Source organism: Triturus cristatus, chromosome 1_2 (genome assembly GCF_964204655.1).
Source record: "Triturus cristatus chromosome 1_2, aTriCri1.1, whole genome shotgun sequence".
In the NCBI taxonomy this organism is placed as follows: Eukaryota; Metazoa; Chordata; class Amphibia; order Caudata; family Salamandridae; genus Triturus; species Triturus cristatus.
In genome coordinates, this window is record NC_140580.1 from 553,662,272 (window position 1) to 553,678,085 (window position 15,814).

Here is a 15,814-nt window from a genome sequence, read left to right on the forward strand (position 1 = left end):
GTAGGTCAACATAACCAGCTTTATGCAAGGGGTTCAAGGTATTCCTGGGAAGGCTACAAGCACTAGGTCAGAAGACCATCCACCCTCGGATTCTGATTACTTATTCCAGTGGGTCCTTGTTGTCATAGTCCAGCAGTGTGGTCTAAAGTGACCACCCACAGATAATCACCTAGGATTTAAATTACCTGCTCAGGAGACCCTGTTACACTGTCAAGTAGAGTTAATTTCTACATGTTATGTTATGTTATGTTATTTGGTATTTTTATAGCGCACAGCTGCCCCAGCAAAGGGGCGTCCTGGCGCTTTGACAGATGCTATAACATAACACACAATAAGAGAAAAGAAATTAACTAGATACCGGGAACAGGAAGGTTTTAATCGCCTGCCTGAAGGTGAGCAGATCTTCAAGAGCTCGAATGTGTACAGGGAGCGAATTCCATAGGCCTGCCGCTAGCACCCTAAAGGAGCGGCCACCCATTCTGCTCAACTTGAAGCGTGGACAGATGGCCAGATGAAGTCCCTCCGATCTCAAGGATCTCGAAGGCATATAGGGCGTAAGAAGAGGAACAAGTGCCGGCGGCGAAAAAGATTTCAGAATTTTAAAGGCCAGGCACAGCGCCTTGAACTTAATTCGCTGTCTGACCGGGAGCCAGTGCAAGGCCGTGATGGTACCAGACACTGAACAATGTCTGGGAAGGCCCACAATGGCTCGTGCCGCGGCGTTTTGTACTCTTTGGAGCCTAGAGGCCTCCGCTTGATTCACCCCTAACAGCAATGAGCTGCCGTAGTCCAGCCGAGAAAGTATTGAGGCCTGGATTACAAGCTGTCTGGTAGGGGGATCAAAATACTTTAAGACCGGCCTAGTACCACGCAAAATTCCGTAGCACGTGGCAGCCACCTTCTTGGTGTGATCTCTGAAGGTCAGCGCAGAATCTACCCATACTCCTAAATTTCTCACTCCAGCGGCTGGAATAGGAGTGACACCAAGGTCCGATGGCCACCACTGATTTCCCCATAGCTCCGCGTGCTTCCCTAGAACCAACACCTCCGTTTTGGTGGCATTCAACTGAAGGCAGTTGGTGCGAAGCCAGCCGGCTACTGCCAAGAGACCCGCACGGAATCTGGGGGCCTCCACCTCAGGGTCTTCACTAAGTGTCACCGCTAGCTGTGTGTCGTCCGCATATGAGGCCATCGTGAGACCCCACTGTTTGACGACACCAGCCAACGGTTTCACATAGAGGTTGAACATTGTCGGGCTCAACGAAGATCCCTGTGGTACCCCGAGCTCCAAAGGATAGGTGGCAGATTGACCAGGTGGTATAGCCACTTTAAAGGAGCGGTCTGCCAGAAAAGACCGAAACCACTGGAGAGCGACATCCGTCACTCCCGCCTCCTGTAAGCGTTGGATAAGTATATGGTGGGACACAGTATCGAAGGCTGCGCTTAGATCTAATAGTATAAGCGCTGCAGTATGACCTGAGTCAAGTACCTGGCGAAGATGTTCCGTGATGTAAAGTAATGCCGTCTCGGTACTGTGTCCTGACCGGAAGCCGTTCTGACTGGAGTCCAGAATCTGGTTACGAACCAGGTGCTCGGACAGAACAGAGTTGACATGGGCTTCAGTTACTTTAGCGATCCAAGGCAACAGGGAGATAGGTCGATAGTTTTCTGGCAATCGGGGGTCAGAGTTGGGTTTTTTTAGTATCGGAGTGACCACTGCCTGTTTCCATGCCGCGGGTACCGTTCCACAAGACAATGACATATTGATGAGATTCAATATGGGGTCGCGGCACAGCGGGGAAAGTGTGTTAATGAAGGCTGGCTTTAACGGGTCCGTAGGAGAGCCTGACTTGACCTTAAGGCTGAACCTGTCAAAGGCCTCAATAGACAGTTCAGGTAGAATGGCCAAAGGCTCAAGATCTGTCGTAACAGGGGTAGAAGCCAGTCGATCCTGGTGGAGTGTGTCGAACCCATGATAGATTTTTTCCACTTTCTCCACAAAAAAGGAGGCCAATTTATCACAGTGCGAATCTGTGCAAATCACCTCTGATGATGATCTGTTTTTCATAAGGTGCTTCAGTACCTTGAAAATCAATTTTGAAGGATTGGAGCTGGTAGCAAATTCATGAGCGTAGAAAGCAGCTCTTGCTCTGCAGATAGCTCTATGATAGAGTTTCAACTCAGTGAAATACCGAGTTTTCAGCGCAGGGTCATAGGAACGTCTCCATTCCCTCTCTGTTTTTCGGCAGGATTTCTTCAATTCTGCGAGAGACTCATTATACCAGGGGCTCGGTGTTTTTGTCCGGCCTTTCGACCACCGCAAAGGTATAAGAGAATCCAAGGCATCTGTGATCCAAGCGCAGAACTGTTGATATCCTTGATCCACATTAGTAAAGGTACTCAGAGGTTTTCGCTCTAATATACCGTAGAACTCTTCCAACGTAAGCTTATGCCAAGGCCTTTTAAGAATAGGCCTGTCTATGGGGATAAAAGGTTTATCAAGGACCGGACAGAAAGCTTCTACTAACAAATGATCAGTCCACCCCATCAACCTCGGTTCTGACAGCCTTAACCCATCTAGAGTGGAAAAGAAGGGGTCAAGAATGTGACCTCCCGAGTGGGTTGGAAGGGTAACGAGCTGAATCAGTTGGAGAGCTTCCAGATCCGCTAACAGGGAACTCACGGTAGTGGTAGACCCATTATCGAAATGTATGTTGAGGTCACCCAAAATATTAAAATTGGCACAGCCGAGTGCTATAGGACTGACCATATCGGCCAGTGCTAACCTAAAAACCGAGTCATTGCCGGGGGGACGGTATACAAGTAGGCCACTGAAAGTAAATTGATGGGAAAATGCGACTTTAAAAATAGCGCTTTCACATGCGGGTAGTTCTGACGGCTTCCATTCCGCCGGAAAACAGGATTTGACTGCCATAGCAATACCACCACCTCTTGTGGTCCTGTTAGAAGTGAAGATGGTATAATTCTGGGGGAATGCAAGATTCAATATGGCGGAGTCAGAGTCCTGAAGCCAGGTTTCTGTCATTAAAAAAACATCGGGATCCTCTTTATCTATCAGGTCGTAAATAGACAAATGATGCTTTACAAGTGATCTAACATTAAGGCACCAAATACGAGGATCTCGAGATGCAACATGTAATCGTGTGACTGGTGCGGTATTGTCCAAGGAGCGTATTTTTGTAGGGCTCATAAGAGACCAGCCTTTACAGGCGCAGCTGTATGGGCCAATTAAAGGGTCCACAGGCTTACACGCACCTCCTTTGGACATTTGCCCTATGGCCAGCAGCTCTGACCGTGTATAGGACAACATACCGGCCAGGAGCAGCTCAACAACAATGTGTTGAGATACAGAGCCTGCCCCGCCTCGCGCTGCCTCGACGCGGACGAGCGCAGACGGGCAGGACTCTGGCACGACTCCGGCTAAGCGACGGCGTCCTCACCTGCGCGTCCCGCTGCGCGGGAGAGGGGAGCTTTAAGTAGGCTCGCCAATTAAAGCGCGAGCGCGAGGACGCTCCAAGATGGCGCCCAAAGCTATCTTCCCATTCCCTACCTAAAATGGCGCCCACAATGAGCCACCCCCGGGATCCAGGCCCGCCCAAACGGCGGTGAGGGAGCCGAATTATATGCGGTAAGAGGAGGGGGCCAAGACCCTGCTAAAATCAGGGAATAAGTGCAGGAAATAAAATTTAAACAATATACAAAACAAGGAGAATTAAAAGCGTTAAAAAGCGCAGCGTAGCGCCTGCAGCAGCGCCAGCAACAGCGTGTGTCCGGTCAAATGAGCATCTGTCAAGGCCTACCCAGAAGCTAGATTCGCCTTAAGTAGGCTCGCCAATTAAAGCGCGAGCGCGAGGACGCTCCAAGATGGCGCCCAAAGCTATCTTCCCATTCCCTACCTAAAATGGCGCCCACAATGAGCCACCCCCGGGATCCAGGCCCGCCCAAACGGCGGTGAGGGAGCCGAATTATATGCGGTAAGAGGAGGGGGCCAAGACCCTGCTAAAATCAGGGAATAAGTGCAGGAAATAAAATTTAAACAATATACAAAACAAGGAGAATTAAAAGCGTTAAAAAGCGCAGCGTAGCGCCTGCAGCAGCGCCAGCAACAGCGTGTGTCCGGTCAAATGAGCATCTGTCAAGGCCTACCCAGAAGCTAGGCATGGAGGCCCAAAATCACTGTTTCATTGAGAGTTGAGTAATGCTGAGCTGGGTACAGGGCTGCAGGCCCAGTGCACCCCCAAGGTCGAGTCCAGCTAGCTTTGAGTGCGCGTTTGGGACCTTGGTTCCCTGCAGCTGTCTGGTTACTGTATAGACTTCCACAAACAATCTGTGCTCAGGTCCTCCTGTAGGTAAGCTCACATTTAGTCCCAGTCAGGAATAGTCTCTTCTCCTGACTCTTCCTCTGCCCCTGGAATTGAAATTGGCTGCTGCTCTGGATAGGTAGCTACTGAGAAGTACATTGCATCCCAGTCAGTCAGAGGTGATCCATGGCACAGACAAAAAGCTCAAGAGGCAGTCTTTCTCCAATTGTCGGGCACTCCCAAAGTTAATCCCTACGTTCAGGAGGCAGAAGGAGAATTAGAAGCTCTATAAGGCATCAAATCTTTCTGTGATAGCTCCCTTGCAAGCCCGACCCCTCTCCTTCTGAGAGTTAGCTTAAATACCAGAAGTACACCATGACCTAGAGTTTGTGACACCACCTTGCTGGTTCACTTCCTCAAGTGACTTGGCAACAGTTTCAATGGATCAAGAGTTGGGCTATCATGAGTTTGACCATTGGCCTATCTTTTCAGGACTTTCACACCAATATTCTTTCCTTGAGGAGGCTGTGGACAATAAGAATTGAAGGAGATGCCTCTCTACTACTATTGTCCCATTGATCCAGTTGCAGAATTTGCCCACATGCTATCCTCCATCCTCTTCTCAGACTCCTAACAAGATGCTCTAAGTGGAGTGTTGAAAGCCACCAAGACCTTCATAGTTCCTCTTCCTAGAGTTCTGCTGAAGCTCTTCTGGCTCCCGTATGACTTCTGAGGCGTGAGAATCATTCTTCAGTACTGTTCCTGAACATCTCTGCGATTCATCAGTTCATTATACTACCACTCTAGAAACGTTTGTGCATGTGCAGTGGCTGCTCCTCCGCTAAGGCGGAGGAGCGTCGGCACACTGCTTGTGGAGCAGTGGAAAATAAAAATAAAATGATAATAACAAGAAGGTAGCATTTTATTTTCCTTTACAACTCCGGGCAGGGCGGGCCTGGATCGCCACAGAGGGAGCAGGAATGGTTTGCACTCCCTTCCTACATGTGCATGATGCTTTGACCGGCCCTGTAGGGCCTTCCAAATAGTCATGAGTAGTTGGCATGTTCTCCATTGGGCTGTGTTGCACAGCCCCGTGGAGAACATGCCAAGCCTCCCCAGGCACTGTCTGAGCAGCCAAACAGGCCGCACAGACCAATCACAGCGCTGCACATGCAGCGGCGTGATTGGCTGGCAGAATCGGAAGCCTGGGTGCTTTCGGTGCAGGCTGGAGGCAGCAGCCGGGAAGAAGATAAGAAGACGGAGGAGAGGCGTGCGGCGGATGTGGTGGCAAAGTAGGTAAGTTTATTTTTATTTTTGTTCAAGTCCAAATAGGTTGATTACTAGAGTTTGCTGTTGCTACACAACTAATTGTTTTAACACATGTTGTAATTCCTTATAGCAACATAAAAGAAAAGTGATTCTTCAGCAAGCAGATGTCTGATTAACCAGAGTATGTTCATAGTCTTCTGTTTGCCACATTGTGGCAGTTGTAAGGCTTTGATTCATATTGGTTCCCTGACAGGTCTCACCAAAAGCCAAGAGTTTACTACATATCAGCTAACAGCCAGAGTCACATGCAAAGGGTTACATTGCTGTACTTCTATACCAGTGGAATGTTGTGTTTGGATCAAAAACACCTTAGTCCATCATGTACTCCAGTAATGTACTGTATTGTGTGTCCTTGAAAGTTGGCCTATCAGCCATAGTCAGTGACACAGTGTGAATTGGGTCTTTACATATGCAAAACTGTACATTACAGAACAACAATAATGATTCCTCAGTTAGCATGCTGTAGAAACCATGTTTTTTCTTATCAATTTCACCTCTAATTCCAAAACTAATCACAAGGGTAGAGCTGTATTTGCATCCTTTCCTTACTCTAAAATCCGGACAAATATTTGGAATTTCATGAGCTGATTAGTTAAATGAACGTATATAGTTTGTAATGTATTTACATTACATGAAGGTGTGGACCAGTCTAAATAATCACCCTTGTTACACAGTACAGCATGAGATTGCACAAAGGTGGATATATTGTGTTTTCCTAATATAACACCTGAGATGTACAAGCAGGCCTGCACCCCCTCCCCTTCCATCATGTTCTCTTCTCGCTTACTTTTGTTTGTTCTCTTCCTCTCCTCCTGATTCTGATTACAACTCTCTCTACAGTACATTGTACTTTAAAGGGATTGCAAGCTTCCATCTGTTGTCCCCACTGGGATAAAAAGCTGTCATATTGATAGTGGCCTGCTGCTCCAGACAACTCTTCTAAATCATTTGGTGCTGATCCCTACGGGCACAGGTTGCTTGCGAGTGGAGAAGACCATATGGACATGGAGATGGAGGAGGAGTAGAATAAGCTCTCTGCCCGTGCTTCTGCATGATCTGCACTGCTAGGAAGCATAGACTACACAGTAAAATAAATATTTCTTGGCATTGGCAGGGGTGTACTATATGCAGCCAGTGCACGCTCACATTTCAGTGGTAATCTCTGACAATTGGTGGATTGCTGGATTGTAACCCACTTTAGTAGCACAAAGTGTGGGCCTTCAGTAGATGTTCATTCAGCCTAAGGGTACTATATAGCTGCAGGCTCAGTTGCTTACTTTCTTTTGCGTGTCTTTTGCTTTAAATTTACACAAGCAACAGCTGCATTGCCAAACCAATAAGAAATATAATCTGAAGCTGAAAATTCCAATGTCCGGTTTAATTGTGTTGACACTTCATCTTTGTGAAAGATGTTTAGTACAAGTTATGACTCTTATTTTGATAATATTGGTCTCTAAAAATGTATTGCACAGCACATAATGTTTCTGTGACCATCCCCAAACATGATTGTTGCTTACCGCATGTCCTCAGAAGTTGCAGGTTTTGATTCGTATGTTGCAGACATAAGCCTGAGCAATCCTACGAAAATCCATGTGAGTTTATGGGAAAAACTTAGGCTTGTATTCTTGTCTGCTTTTTCATCCTCCACTCATTCTAAAATTGACACAGCCAGGATTCCTCCGCTGAAATGGACAGTGCCCTTATTTCTGAAGGATATGTCTAACCTCATATACCTTACCTTGTGAATATCACCAGGCACCAGACTAGATCTGAGATGTGGAAAATCAAAAAGCAGTGCTTCTGCACACCGGCAGGGGGTGTGGCACAGCCAGCCCTCGAACCTCTCTGACTCAGACACAATACCATTACTGTGCAGTTGTGCACAGAAATTACACAAACCTTTTGGCCCAGACTCCGACCAGATCTCCTTCTCCCAACTGTGCAAGTAAAAATGAATGTCCTTCTTGAGGTTCTTCAGCCTGACCAGAAACCCAACTGAACCTGTCCTGGTCTTCAATGAGGCCCTCACTGACAACAAAGATGTTCCTGCCCTGCGGTCAATCGCTAAGTCGCACATCACCATGGACTTGCTTCAGACAAATCTGATTTTTGGAACTCTGCATCCAACTGCTGAGAGTTTGGTAGTGCAGGTGTCCGCCAACACAGTGAATCCTAACCCCTTTCCCACTACTTCTCCTGAGTCCAAACGTATTGGAACATTTGGTAAGAGAATATTTTTGTAGTCCAGTCTTGCTTTGAAGTCAGTCGACGCCAGCTGCCTCCTGGATTACTACACCCATGCACTTTGGGACATCATTGGTGGGATCTTACCAGCAGTCCCAGAAACCTTATGGGCCTCCTTTGCCCATACTAATCATGATGGCTGGCATACAGCTACGTTTGTCATCTGATTCAGGCCTAGTCATCCCTGATTGTCTAGGGCAGGTTATTGGGACACCTGTGATGCTTCAGCACATGCTTGGATGGAGTCTACAGGCTTCCCCATGGGACATTCAAGCATCCCTAATATACATGTCTTTTGACGAATACAGTCTGTTTGGCAAAAAAGCAGACTTGGCCCCCAGAGTGTTTTAAAGAGAACCAAGCCACAACATGTTCCTTGGGTCTTTGCCAGTTCAGGAACAGTTTTGTCACTTTCAGGGATAAGCCAGGGGCATGGCATATTTGGAGCACCAGGCCCTGCCATGGCCCCAACAGACAATCAGGTCATCGGGGACACCGTGTCTCAGTTCCCGCTCCTCTGTCAACAACCTCAAAACCTCTTGAGTGCACCCGTAGTGGCACACAACTATCTTGTAGGCGGCAGGGCCTCCCACTTTCTCCAGGGGTGGCAGAAAATCATATCTGAAAAGTGGGTCCTTCGAAACATCCCAATGTGCTATTCCTTGCCATTCCTTTTTTGACATGCCACCTCTTTCTGAGCAACTTGCTGTCTATTTTATGACAGTACGAGCAGGCTTTTTTGGCCCAAGGAGCCATAGAGAGGCTTCTGACATCAAAAGTGGGGACTAGCTATTCCTTGTACTTCCTTGTACTAAAGAAGGATGAAGGCCTTCATCCTATTTTGTATCTTCACCCTCTCAACTCCTTTCTTTGACAGAACAAATTCAACAATTGTTAGACTGAGAACCTCCTGAGGCGGAAAGCCGGGAGCTGTGATTTCGTAATTCTTCCACTTTTTAAAACTGAGATACTGTGTTTTTAAAAACCCTTGCACTGACCCCTGGCACCTACCTAAATTGTCGCCGAGCAGCAGATTGAACGCAGTTCCGGCCAAAACGCTCGCTTCTGCCGCCATTTCCTGCTCGAGGGAGCCACGAGACACGCCCACCTCGGTTGGCCACGCCCCCCTCCAACGCCCAGAGCATCTACCATATATCATGAGTCTTGGCCGGAAGCGCAGCGGACGAGCGCAGCGGGCGCGACGATGGCGCGCTGAAGGCGCGCTTAAGGCAAGCTCGTCTGCGCTCGTCCGCGACAAGGACGCGACTAGCGTGGATCACTCTGCTCAGATCCCCATGAGGCCCCCGCTTTATACTCGTGAGACCTTGCTCAATCTGAGAGAGTATGCGCACGAAGGTCAGCTTACTTTTACTGACACCGCCTTTCCACTGCATGACTTCGCCAGTAGGGGTCTGCTCCTGGGAGGTCTTCTTAACGTCAGATCACTGCCAAAGCACGCTAATGAAATTCAACTACTTATTGACATCCATCACTTAGACGTTCTCTTTCCAACCGAGACGTGGACCCACGCCGACTGTGACATTGAACTAGACTGGGCCTGTCCTCAGGACTTTAAAATCTTGCACCTTCCTAGACCCAAAGGCCGCGGTGGTGGAGTAGGTATTATCTACAGAGCCTCTTGGCTCGTCAACATCATAGATTTGGACCCGGTCGCTGGGACCGAGTTCCTCAGCCTCTCCATCAACTGTCACACTGGAGCCACTTTTACGGCAATCATCTGTTACCGTCCTCCTGGGACCTTTACCTCCCAACAACAACAATCGCTACTTACCACCTTCACAAACATGGCAACCTCCCACAACAAATTAATCATCTTAGGTGACTTCAACCTCTGGCCGAACGGTAGTCTGGATACTGGACTGCATAATCTTTTGCTCTCTTGCGAAAGCGTGGGACTCTATCAACTGGTTAAGGAACCCACTCATAAAGCAGGTCATCGACTCGACCTCATCTTCTCTACCCCTCAGTTAGTACACCTGAACAACATCCTGCCTATGGGCTGGACTGATCATGCCCTTCTCAAATTTCATATTACCTGTATAGGGGCTAGAATGCCGGTACACAGCACCTCCTCAGTATTTATGTACAGACACTGGAAAGCTCTGGAAAAACTGAGTTCTACCGGTGCCGTGTTTTGCGTGGAAGTTAGCTTTTCCCCCGCTAATCCGGTTGAGGACAATTACAAGGCCTTTTGTACGAGGATATCCTCAACTACCGACTCCCTGGTTCCCTTAAAAAGATGTAAAGCTAAGGGCAGAGCATCATCCCCCTGGTTTAACGACTCTTTGAAAGTCCTCAAATTAGCCTGTAAACAGGCTGAGAGGAAATGGAGGCAAGGCTACTCCGACACAAATAAATCACTTTGGAAAAATAAACTCCTGGAATACAAATCGGCAATTGTTAAAAGTAAATCTACCTACTTCTGCTCCACTATAGTTAATGCCGCTAATCGCTCCAAAAGCATCTTCCAGATTCTTAACAACCTCGTCCACCCTGACTGTGCCAAAAAAACAATCCCTCCTACACAAACACTCTGCGATAATCTCGCACTGTTTTTCAAGGATAAAATTGAGACCATTATCCACAACCTGAATACCTCCCCCTCACTGGATAGTCTAAACGGCCCCGGGGCCGCCACTACTGACCTTGATCCGGTAAGCCCAGGGCACCCACCTAGGGAATGTTTGCGGGTATTTCCCCCTATCTTGGAAGCGGATTTCGATAGACTGGCACACGGGATCACTTCGGGTTCCCCCCTCGACCCTTTGCCCCCTAAAACCTGGAAAGCTTTTGGAACAGAACTCTTCTGCACCCTCTGCAGGATTTGTAACCAATCCCTGCGTTGCGGATTTGTCTCGTCTCCTTGGAAGCAAGCACTTATCACCCCGTTGTTGAAGAAACCCTCACTGAATCCTGAGTGTTTATCAAACTATCGGCCTATTTCTCTCCTACCTTTCCCGGCGAAAGTTGCCGAGCGCTGGGTGAGCTCTTGTCTCTCGAAACATCTGGAGCAGAATCACAATCTGGACGACATCCAATTTGGTTTTCGTCCAGCCCATGGCACCGAAACAGCTGTCCTCACGGCCATGGAGGAACTTCGTATGCGTGCAGACAGGGGCCAAGCAGTAGCTTTGATCTTACTGGACCTGTCTGCCGCATTCGATACGGTCAATCACGTGATCCTGCTATAGAGACTAAGGGAGGCAGGGGTTGATGGCACCGCCCTGCTTTGGTTCCAGTCCTACCTGCGAGATAGGAAGCAGGCTGTATCCCTCCCCCTTTCCAATCCGCCTTCTCCCCAGTGCCCCACGGGGTGCCTCAAGGCTCGTCCATCAGCCCCATCCTTTTTAATGTTTACCTTAAACCTTTAGTCACATTAATTAAATCCCATAGGCTAAAAGCTATTAACTACGCAGATGACACCCAGCTCATCCTCTCCTGGGAGGGGGAAGAATCGATCCCTCTAGAATCGTTTCACGACTGCCTGAGAGACACAGCTGGTTGGCTGCATAAAAACTCCCTGCAATTCAACTCCTCCAAAACCGAGGTCCTGTTTTGCGCTGGAAGCCGGATTCCTCGCCTGTTCCCTACCGAATTTTGGCCCCCGGAAGCCCCGGAAAAACCACAGCCGGTCACCACTGTCCGCAACCTAGGTGTCATGATGGACAACAAGCTTAGCATGGAAACGCAGGTCGCGAAAACAGTGTCCACCTGCTCGGCCTTACTGCGTTCTTTACGCAAGATCATGCCACTTCTTCCCGCACAGGCCCGAGCGTTAATAGTCAGGTGTACCATTCTCAGTCGCCTTGACTATTGCAACGCATTGCTGCTCGAGTCCCCAGCTGTACTGTTAGACCGACTCCAAAGAGTCCAGACGGCCGCCGCCAAACTAGCCCTTGGCTGGACCAGGAGATCCTCGGCCACAGCAGCTTTAGCCGAGCTGCACTGGCTCCCTCTGAAGCAGCGAGTAGCTTTCAAAGCACTCTGTCTTGTTTTTAAAGCACTACACGGAGTCGGGCCTAGATCCCTGCAAACCATGTTCACCTGGTACACCCCTACCAGAACTCTCCGCTCAGCCTCAGCCTGCCTTGTCACTGTACCAAGATTCAACAAGGTCAGGACAGGGGGAAGATCCTTCAGAGTGGCAGCCGCAAAACTTTGGAATAGTTTGCCTGTCGACATCCGCCAAATATCACAACTCCTTCCATTCAGAAAGCGGATTAAAACCTGGCTTTTCCCATAAAATAATTCTCTGGCAAACCTTTCTCAGTTTCCCATCACTTTCCACCTTAGGAGCAACTTTCCCAGCGCCAGGATACCTGCTAGGTGACAGATGCGCTATACAAATGTTTTAAATAAATAAATAATGCTCATGCTGGTCTAAGTTCTATCTGCCCTGGATCCAGAAGCCTTGGATGGTAGCATTCGACATGCCGGATGCCTATTTTCACATCACTGCCTTGTAAACCCACAGGTACCACCTCCATTTCAAGGTGGGCAACAAGCATTTTCAGTTTGCCATGCTCCTTTCAGCCTCACCAGTGCACCTCAGGTGTTCACAAAGGTTGCTACCCTTCTTTGGAGGTCATGGTTACTAGTCTTCTCCTAGCTTGATTACTGGCTGTTGAAGGCGAGTTCCCCATAGTCAGATGTAGACCACTTCTAGGAGATGGGGAATCTTTTTACACTACTGGGGTTCACTGTCAAACTGTCGAAGTCACACATGCCTCCTTTTCAGAGGCTCTCTTTGATTGGGTCTATCCTGGATGCAGTAGGTTTTCTGACCTTCCCTTGGTATCCATGAGTCCAGGACATTTGGGATGTTGTCCCGATGTTTCAGTCTCTGTCCTGGGTTTCAGTTATGATGACTTAAACACTTCTTGCTCTACTGACCACCTGCATCCTGCTCCCCAACCATGCTAGATGGCACTCTGAGCTTTGCAGTGAGATCTGATGTCTCAGTAGTGCCAGCACCAGGGGAACATGTCAGACTCCTTCCAGGTTTTGTAGGAGTCTGCAAAAGATCTATATTGGTGGCTGCTCAACCTCAATTGGACTAGCAGCAGTTCCCTCTCCCTCTGCCATCTAGACTTAACTGTGGTGACTGACGTGTCACTACTGGATTGGGGAGGTCATCTGGGAGATGGGGAGATCAGAGGTCTTTGGTGGAGACCCTCCCCTGCATCAGTTTGCTAGAGTTGTGGATAATTAGGTTGGCATTGAAGGCCTTCCTCCCAACCCTCAAAGGGAGGCTGGTGCAGGTTCTCACGGGCAACATCACTGTCATGTGGTACTGCAACAACAAGAGGGGGTTGGGTTTTCGGGTCCTTTGGCCTGACACTTTGAACCTGTGGAACTGGCTGTGTCAACCAGGCATTTCCCTAGTTGTAAACCACCTGACAAGATCTTTGAATGCCAGGATGAACAAACTCAGCCCCCATTGCCTAGCTGTTCCCCAATGGCAGCCACACGAGGAGATGGCACAGCGTGTTTTTCCGCAATGGGGAGAACCCTGGCTCAGTGTCAACACTTTTGCATGATGGAGCTCCCAAGGGTGCTCCCTCTCAGAGACATATTCCACCCTGAGTGGAGCATGGGACTCCGGTATGCCTTCCTTGCTGCTCCCTCTTCTGCCCCGAGATCTGAAGATCAGAAGAGACGGGGCCCAAGTCATCTTAGTGGCTCTAGTTTGCACCGGGAGAGTGTGGTATCCAGAACTAATGGACTTGAGCATCTGTTCTGTGATCAAACTGATGCTTCAGGGTGACCTTATGTCACAGCAGCAGGACAGGGTCTTTCACCTGACCTGCACAAATCCCACCTCTATGCATGGAGATTAAGTGGCAGCAGCTGATCTCCTTTGAACTTCCTTCCAAAGTCATTGATGTGATCTTGGCAGCCAGACGGCCTTCCATTAAATCTTTGTATGTCAGACACTGGGATAAGTTACTGAGATGAGTTGATGGCTTGGTGTGGCACTCGCAATATGGACCCAGGTCAACGTGTCAGATGTGTTATTGTTTATTTTAACTTTGGCCAAACAAGGACTTACAGTGGGCACTGTAAAAGGTTACTTGTTGGCCCTCTCAGCCTTTTTAAATTTGCTGGACCTGCCGTCTTTGTTTAAATCACATGTTGTGAGGAGTTTTCTTAAAGGTTTGAAAACCATGTGTCCACCAGAGCACTTTGTAATGCCACATTGGGACTTGAATTTGGTTCTCACTTTCCTAATCTGTACACACTTGTCCTGTAAGCCTCTTGACCTTGACATTGGTCTTTCTGTTTGTGATAACATCAGAGCTTCGCATTGGTGAGCTTCAGGCCCTCCCGGTCTGGCCCATTATGCTACATTTTTAGAGACAAACTTGTGTTAAGAACTCTGGCTGTGTTCTTGCAGGCAGTGATGCCTTTTCATGTCAGACAGGCTATCACTCTTTCAACATTATTTGCTCTGCCTCATCCCTCGAAAGAAGAAGAGAGCCTTCATCCCAAGGAACATCGGTTGGAAGATCAGCTCTTTGTGGGGTTCCCTGGAGCAGAATACAGGCAAGGCAGAGCAGAAGTGGACCATTTCACGATGGATAGTTCTCTGTATTAAGATCTGATACACATCAGCTTAAAAAGCAGCCTTCAGAAGGTCTGAGGGCACATTCCACCAGAGCCAAGACTGCTACCACTGCATTGGCATGCGGATATCTGTTAGCTTGTTACGCGAGCATCAGTGCACACATTCACAAAGCACTATGCCTTGACATTCAGCTCCATCGGGATGGGTATATTGCTTGTTCTGGCCTGCAGGACCTTTTGTTTTGAGCCATTCCACAGACCCACCACCTTGGAAGGTACTGCTTTAGTATCGAATCACAAGGTGAGGAATCTAACTAGAAGTATCAGCCAGAAAAACAAGTGACTTACCTTCATTAATGCACTTTCTGAGGGATATTCTATCTAACCGCAGATTTCTGACTCCCCTTCTACTTCCCTGTTTTGTGTAATGGTCTCCTTTTCCTTCTAAAAATTTCCCACTTTAGGAATCGGCACTCTGGTTCTTCCAATCTGTTAATAGCCTCAGGGTCTGAGGGTGCTGGCAAGCTTACAAAAGAAATGTACCTCAGCGTGTATGGTTGACGCTTATATACAACTCCATTCATCACTTCTGGAGTAGAACAACTTTGGCGTGGATACACCCAACGCCACCTAGTAGCGCACAGGAGCCCTGCTTTTTTAATTTCTTTATCCAAGCTGACAGCTGGAGATCTTCAGGAATCTGCGGTTAGATACAGTAACCACCAGAAAGAGCATTACCCGGGGTAAGTAACGTGTTCTTATTTGTGAGCGATTTTGTTGTAGCCTATGCCATACCTCCTAAGCGCTCTGTCATGGTTGTATACAGGACCAGACTGGCTGTAGCGGGCATCGGGCATTTGCCTGGGAGGATGGAAGGGCAGGGCCAGTTTTGCAGAGATGCTGCAATATCGGCCCCCCAGTAACAAAAGCAGCATTGCTGGGGGCCGGTTTTGTTAAGCAGCAGTGCTTCACGCTTGCCACCCACTACCCCCATCCCAGAGATGGGGGGCCGCAGAGATAACATATTCTGCCATGAACATGCAAGTCACTATGCAGATTTTGGTCACATTCAAAATACAAAACTAGACCACATTTGGTCACTCATGGTTGACTGATTTGTAAAAATGTCAGAGTTCACCAGGTACATGCAGAGTTTAATGTGATTTAATGCTTTTTGAGGAACTTAAATGAGCTCCAAATTCATACGACATGGACAAAGCACAAAAGTGGTACTGTCCAAGAAGCAGAAGGGCACTATCTTTATCAGATATTTTTAAACAGCATCATCGTCGAGGGGCTACTGCCTGCCACAAAATTGACAACACTCGTAC

At 48.2% G+C, this 15,814-nt stretch overlaps 1 protein-coding gene across 2 annotated transcripts in view; it reads left to right on the forward strand.

Moving 5' to 3' along the window:
* ARMH3 (armadillo like helical domain containing 3) overlaps positions 1–15,814 on the forward strand; it is a 772,183-nt gene that overhangs the window by 406,493 nt on the left and 349,876 nt on the right. The window lies entirely within an intron of this gene.